At 42.1% G+C, this 5,674-nt stretch overlaps 2 pseudogenes; both read right to left on the bottom strand.

Annotated features, from left to right (window-relative positions):
- Positions 1 to 379: 379 nt before the first annotated feature.
- Positions 380 to 3,745, bottom strand: LOC102474160 (retinitis pigmentosa 9 protein-like; annotated as a pseudogene).
- Positions 3,746 to 4,683: 938 nt separating this feature from the next.
- LOC102480767 (chloride intracellular channel protein 1-like) overlaps positions 4,684 to 5,674 on the bottom strand; it is a 1,210-nt pseudogene continuing 219 nt past the window's right edge.

The raw sequence follows: 5,674 nt of genomic DNA, 5'->3' as shown, positions 1-5,674 counted from the left end.
AGCTCAAAGTCTGTGGGAACTGAGTCTTCCTACTATGAGTGCAAATGCTGCAGAAGTGCTTGGAGGAGAGGTTCCCTCTCTCCTGCCCTATGCAGACAGCACTGCAAAGGAACCACACTCCTGTGATCAGCTGGGAGGAGGGCCCCGAAAGCTTTCCTGTCGGGAACCAGACACTGTCCAGACCTAGCACCTGGGAAGATACAAGTCGCTCTTATGGGTCAAGTCTTCACTACAAGCAGGTAGAATCACAGCTGTGACACCAGCTCTGCTCCTCTCCCACTGTCTCTTGTCCTGCTACTCTCCAACTGCATCCTCCTTTGTTCTTTGGCCACCATGTTTGATTTTTGAAGAAGACAAGGTTCAACAAGTGAAGTCCTTCTCACGTGGAGTCTGAACTCTCACTTGACTTGGAAGACTTGTGCTTCCCTTTTTTCTTCTTTCTCTTTCCTCTCCTCCTTTTTTATGCCTTTGTCTTTTCTTGTGTTTCTCTTTACATTCTGAGGAACTGGAACTGCTCTCATTTTCATCTGAGGTAGAATCTTCCAGTAACTCTTTTCTTTTTTTTTGAGAGGTTTTCGCTATAGGGCGCGTGCGCTCGCCAGACAGACAGAGAGAGACAGAGAGACAGAAAGCGAGAAATCACCCCCCAGAGGGGATGGTCACGCCGCAATCCCTTCTCCTCCATTCTCCTCTTGGGATCTTGGGCATGCACGCACACGCGCCCGGCGTGAGTTTTAAGCCACTGGGTCCGGGACGCGAACCGCGGCCGACTACATGGGAATCCAGCGACATAGCCATTACGCTAACTGCTGGTTCCCTTCCAGTAACTCTTTTAACTGCTACATCCTTATGTTTTTCTTGTGTCTTTTATTCTTTCACATTATGTCACACATGGCATCTTCGGGTGCTAGTCTGAACTGTTCTAACTTTTGGCTGCCTTTGATTAAGAAATGGCTTTCCTTGTCCCGGTCAGGTGACTGTAACATTTGCAAAGCCAACACTGCATAGCTCTCACTTCTTTCCCCAGCGGGTCCATCCAAAGTCCTTTCCTTGTCCCGTGGGCCAGAAATTTCCTCGCATACTCATTGCTTGGCACTTCTGGTATACGGTCGGTCGTCTGGCCTCGTCTTCCCTGCTAAGGCCAGGAGGAGGTTTTTTTTTTTCTCTTTAAATTTATTTATTTTTTACATTAATTCACTATACATCATTACAGTATACAAATGAATTTTCCATCCAAAATACACTGTGTATTGGCTCAATCAAGCACATCAACATACATGTTATCAGCAAATAATTTTCCAATTCTTATGTCTTGTATACTTTGTTTTTTTTTTGTTTTGCGATCCTTGATTCCCTATCCCTCACCCTCTGCCATGTCCCACCCTCCTCCCACATTGTTTCTGGTATCCATGGTTACTTTCTATGCCTTCCTCCCCCCATTTAATTGATTTGCTAATGAACTTAATTAGTCTAAACATATCCAATAGCTAGCACAACTGATGTATACCTATACATGAACCCAAGTCTGACTTTATGCATAAACCTCAGTGAGTAGAATGAACATATTATAACATATTAGAAAGTAGTACCCATCTGGGGCTATATAGCTTACTGCAGTCATCATATATGTATTTTTTTTTTTTAATTTCGATACGAACAGTTTTACCGTTTTTTTTTCTCCTGCAACTTTTTTTTTTTTTTTTTAATTACTTAACCTTCATTCCCTGAGCATCATCACAACATACTAAATGTGGTTTCCCATCTAGGATAAACTGCATAGTGGCTTAATCATGCATGTTATCATCAATAATATTCCATTTCTACTTTCATACATATGTATATGTATATATGTTTTTTACTCCAAGTTTGACCCTCTGCCCTCTCCCACTCTCTTATTACACTATCTCTGCTATATACAGTTGTCTTCCATTCCTTTTCCCCCAACGTTTTGTTGATCACACAATATCATAAGTAATCTAACTACTTTCAATAGCAAATTCACCTGGTGGTTTCTAGAAAAGCAGTTTTGAACTGGTAAGGATATTTCCTTGAAACTTAAAGCCTAGAAACAGGTTAGTATTCTGTTAAATAGTAGGTACATGTACCTATTGACAGCTCAAGACAGGATGAAAATCCTTTAAAACCGGACAACAAAGCTTAGAAGAAAAGCAGCAATATTTTGGTCAAGCCACAGAATGTTGTTGAGCTGTTGCAGCTGCTGCTGCGCGTCCCGCAGCTGCTGTTTCTGTTCCTGCTCAGTCGGTCCTAGCGACCTTGTGGCCTCCTGGTGAGGCTGCCCCTTCCCTGCTTTCCCGATGCTGTCCCCCAGTCCTTTGGAATGTGGGTCCTGCTGCCAGGCCTGCGGGGGCAGGAGGTCTGGCCTCTAACCAATAATTTTTTTTTTTGGTACTTATTTTCTTAATTTTATTTATTATTATCTTAATTTGACTAAAGATAGAGAAAAAGGGAAAGTGAGAAAGCTAGCCACCGGGTTTGGGATTGAACCGTGGTATGCAACGTGGGAGTCCAGCACCTTAGCTACCACGTCACCTGCCGGCCCCACCAGTAATTTTTATTGGAATGAGGAGAGTGTCATCAGCAGGATGGTGGAGTAGGAAATCTCCAGCTCCACTCCCCACAACCGAAATACAACTAGCAGCTATCCACAGACAAGAGGACCCTTGTGATTACCCTAAAACTTGGGAGTGAGGCTGAGACACCCCCTTGCTGGCAGAACCCAGACCACAGGGCATAGTTAAACGTCTAGCAAACCAGAGATGATGACAGCAGCGTCTGCCTGTCCAGAGTCACCACCAACTACCCCATCTAGAATCCCAGGCTAGACAAACTAGGGAAGCTCTACCGTTGCCAAAACACACTAGCAAAGCTGATGGGGTATGCATTTCCTCAAATACATAGGCACTAACGCAAGTATGGGAATTATAAAAAAATCAGGGAAAGACCAAACCATCAAAGGAAGCAATCAAAGCTTCAGTAACGGGGAAAGTAAAATGATTGGTAAATAATTCAGAATGATCACCTTAAAAAATGTGGAGATCTACAAAAAAATATGCATAGAAAGTGGGCCAGGTGCATTAGTAGTGCATTAGTAGTAATGCAACTGGATCTACACAGGGAAGGTCCTGGGTTTGTGTCCAGGGACATCCTTGAGCACACCAGGCATGTGTGATCTGGGCTGGCTCAGACTTGGGCTGGATTGCAGTGTGAAGACCTTTTTTGGGGGAGAGTCTTTGTTTCTCATGGAAGAAATAAACTTAAAAGAAAAATGAAATTTGAAGAACAATTTATGAATAATATGAGTAGTTTGACAAAGAGATATTGGGTTGTCAGGAAAGTCATGATATATTTTTCTGCTTTTTTTTTTTTTTTAATGCAAGAATATGCCATGACTTTTCCGGCGACCCAAAAGAAACAAACAAGCAAATTAGAAATCCTAGAGATAAAAAAATACAGGTGGCATGGTGGTTGAGGGGTGCTGGACTCCCACATGAACAACTGTGGTTCGAGTCCCAGACCTGGTGGCTTGCTTTCTCACTTTCTCTCTCTTTGGCTCATTCTGTCCCTCTCTGGTCAAATAAAAATAAGTAAATAAATAGATAAAGTTAAATAAAATAATTCTAAGAAAATACAAAAACTAGACTGAAAAGTTCAGTAGAGAGCTTCAACAGTGGACTTGATCAAGCGGAATAATCAATGGACTGAAAGATAGGATACCTGAAGCCATAGCGTCAGAGGAGAGGGAAAAGAGGATAAAGAGGCTGGCAATTATAGGACACCATCAACAGGACTAACTTACATATGACAGGAGTTTCAGAATGAGAAAAAAGCCCAGAAAGTATATTTAAGATAATGGTGGCTAAAAATCCCCCAAATCTGGGGAAGGACAACATTCAGGTTCAGGAAGCTCAGAAGTCTTCAACTCAAAGAGGAATTCATCAATACACATCATAATCAAATTATTAAAAATCAAAGTTGCTGAGAGGAGAATGGAGGAAAAGGGATTGCGGCGTGGCCATCCCCCCTGTGGGGTGATTTCTTGCTTTCTGTCTCTATGGTGGTTGAGGCGTTGAACTTCCACCTGGCTGACTGCGGCTTGAGTCCTGGGCTTGGCAGCTTGCTTTCTCACTTTCTCTCTCTCTGGTAAGCACATATGCCTTATAGCAAAAAAAAAAAAAAAAAAAAACCAAAATATAAAAATTAAATTAAATAATTCCTTAAAAAAATTGAAAGTGGGTCAGCTGATGGCATGGTAGTTAAGGTGCTGGATCTCACATGGCCAACTGTGCAGTTGGAGGACTAGACTTGGTGGCTTGAAAAATGCTCTTGCTGTTTGTGTGTGTATGTGTGTACACCTGCCCAAAATCCTGAAAGGAGGGAGAAATGGAGGAGAAAGGATTGTGGTGTAACCATCCCCCATGGAGGATGCATTCTCACTTTCCCTCTTTCTCTCTGTCTTACTCTGGCAAGAGCACACATCCTTTAGCAAATTAAAAAAATAATTTAAAAAAATTAAAGGCAAAGAAAGAATAAAGGAAGCAGCAAAAGATGAGGAAAATATCACATCCAAGGGAATCCCAATATGGCTGTCAGCTGATTTCTTGATAGAAACCATGCAGCCTTTGTGGAGAAAATCCAAGAGGGTGAGGGATTCCCCAAAAGGGCTTATTGGAGGACCTTGGCTACTTGATCATAGGCCAGTTCAATCTCCTCATCATCTGGACACATGGAGGTGAATGCTTCCTGAGCATAAGCATTGCTTAAATACTGATGAACTCTCCAAAACGCTTCTGGGATAGTGGCTCTCCAGTACTTCTTATATACCACCTGTACTATGTGGAACTTTGGAAGCAGGTTATAATCAGCCAAGGTGAGCTTGTTGCCATCCAGAAATTTCCTCTGAAAAATACCTTCATCTTCAGCACTGGCCTCATCCACTTCTTCTGGGAGAGGGGTTGTCAAGTGATTGTCTAAAACCTTCAGGGCTTTTGGAAGCCCCTTCTCCAGATTATCATTGAGTGCTGGGTTGGAATTCTTTTTTTTTTTTTTTTTGGCACCAGAGTTTAGGACTTTTTAAAATTTGTCCTAAAGTCATCGAAGCAAAAATCATGATAAAACATTCTGCTTTCCTTTACAGTTGCCCAATGCAAAACAAAACCAAAACCAAAACCAAACAAACAAACCCCCCCCAACCCCAACTATTTGTAGGAAAAAAAATGGTTTTGTACATGGGATGAAACAATATAAATTCAAAACTTACAGATAAGGGTTAGCTCTATCGCTCATCTCTTTAAAAAGTTTATATGAATATCCAGTCAAACCCAACAAGAGTATCTCCCTTGAAACGTTATTTCTGCGGCTTTCCAAGTAGACCACAGGACTGCACACTGTCTTAGAATGTCCTCAGAAGGCTCTGTCAGGGATCAGGTAACAGAATTAAAAAACCCCAGAGTCCTTTCTTTCAAATAGAAGAGGGAAGACAGAGGGACAGACAGGAATTCTTGATGTAGGTGGAAAAATTGGCAAATATTTCCAGCCCATCTGTGTTAGATTCAGGGTTCAGCTGCCAGCTTTAGATATTTGGGAGGGCACAGTGCTGCTTTCAGAAATTCCTCAATCTTGTTGGTGTCTGTGTGTATTTTGGTGCAACAGAGCA

Source organism: Tupaia chinensis, unplaced genomic scaffold, assembly GCF_000334495.1.
Source record: "Tupaia chinensis unplaced genomic scaffold, TupChi_1.0 Scaffold000067_1, whole genome shotgun sequence".
In the NCBI taxonomy this organism is placed as follows: Eukaryota; Metazoa; Chordata; class Mammalia; order Scandentia; family Tupaiidae; genus Tupaia; species Tupaia belangeri.
This window is presented reverse-complemented; position numbering and strand designations above follow the sequence as displayed.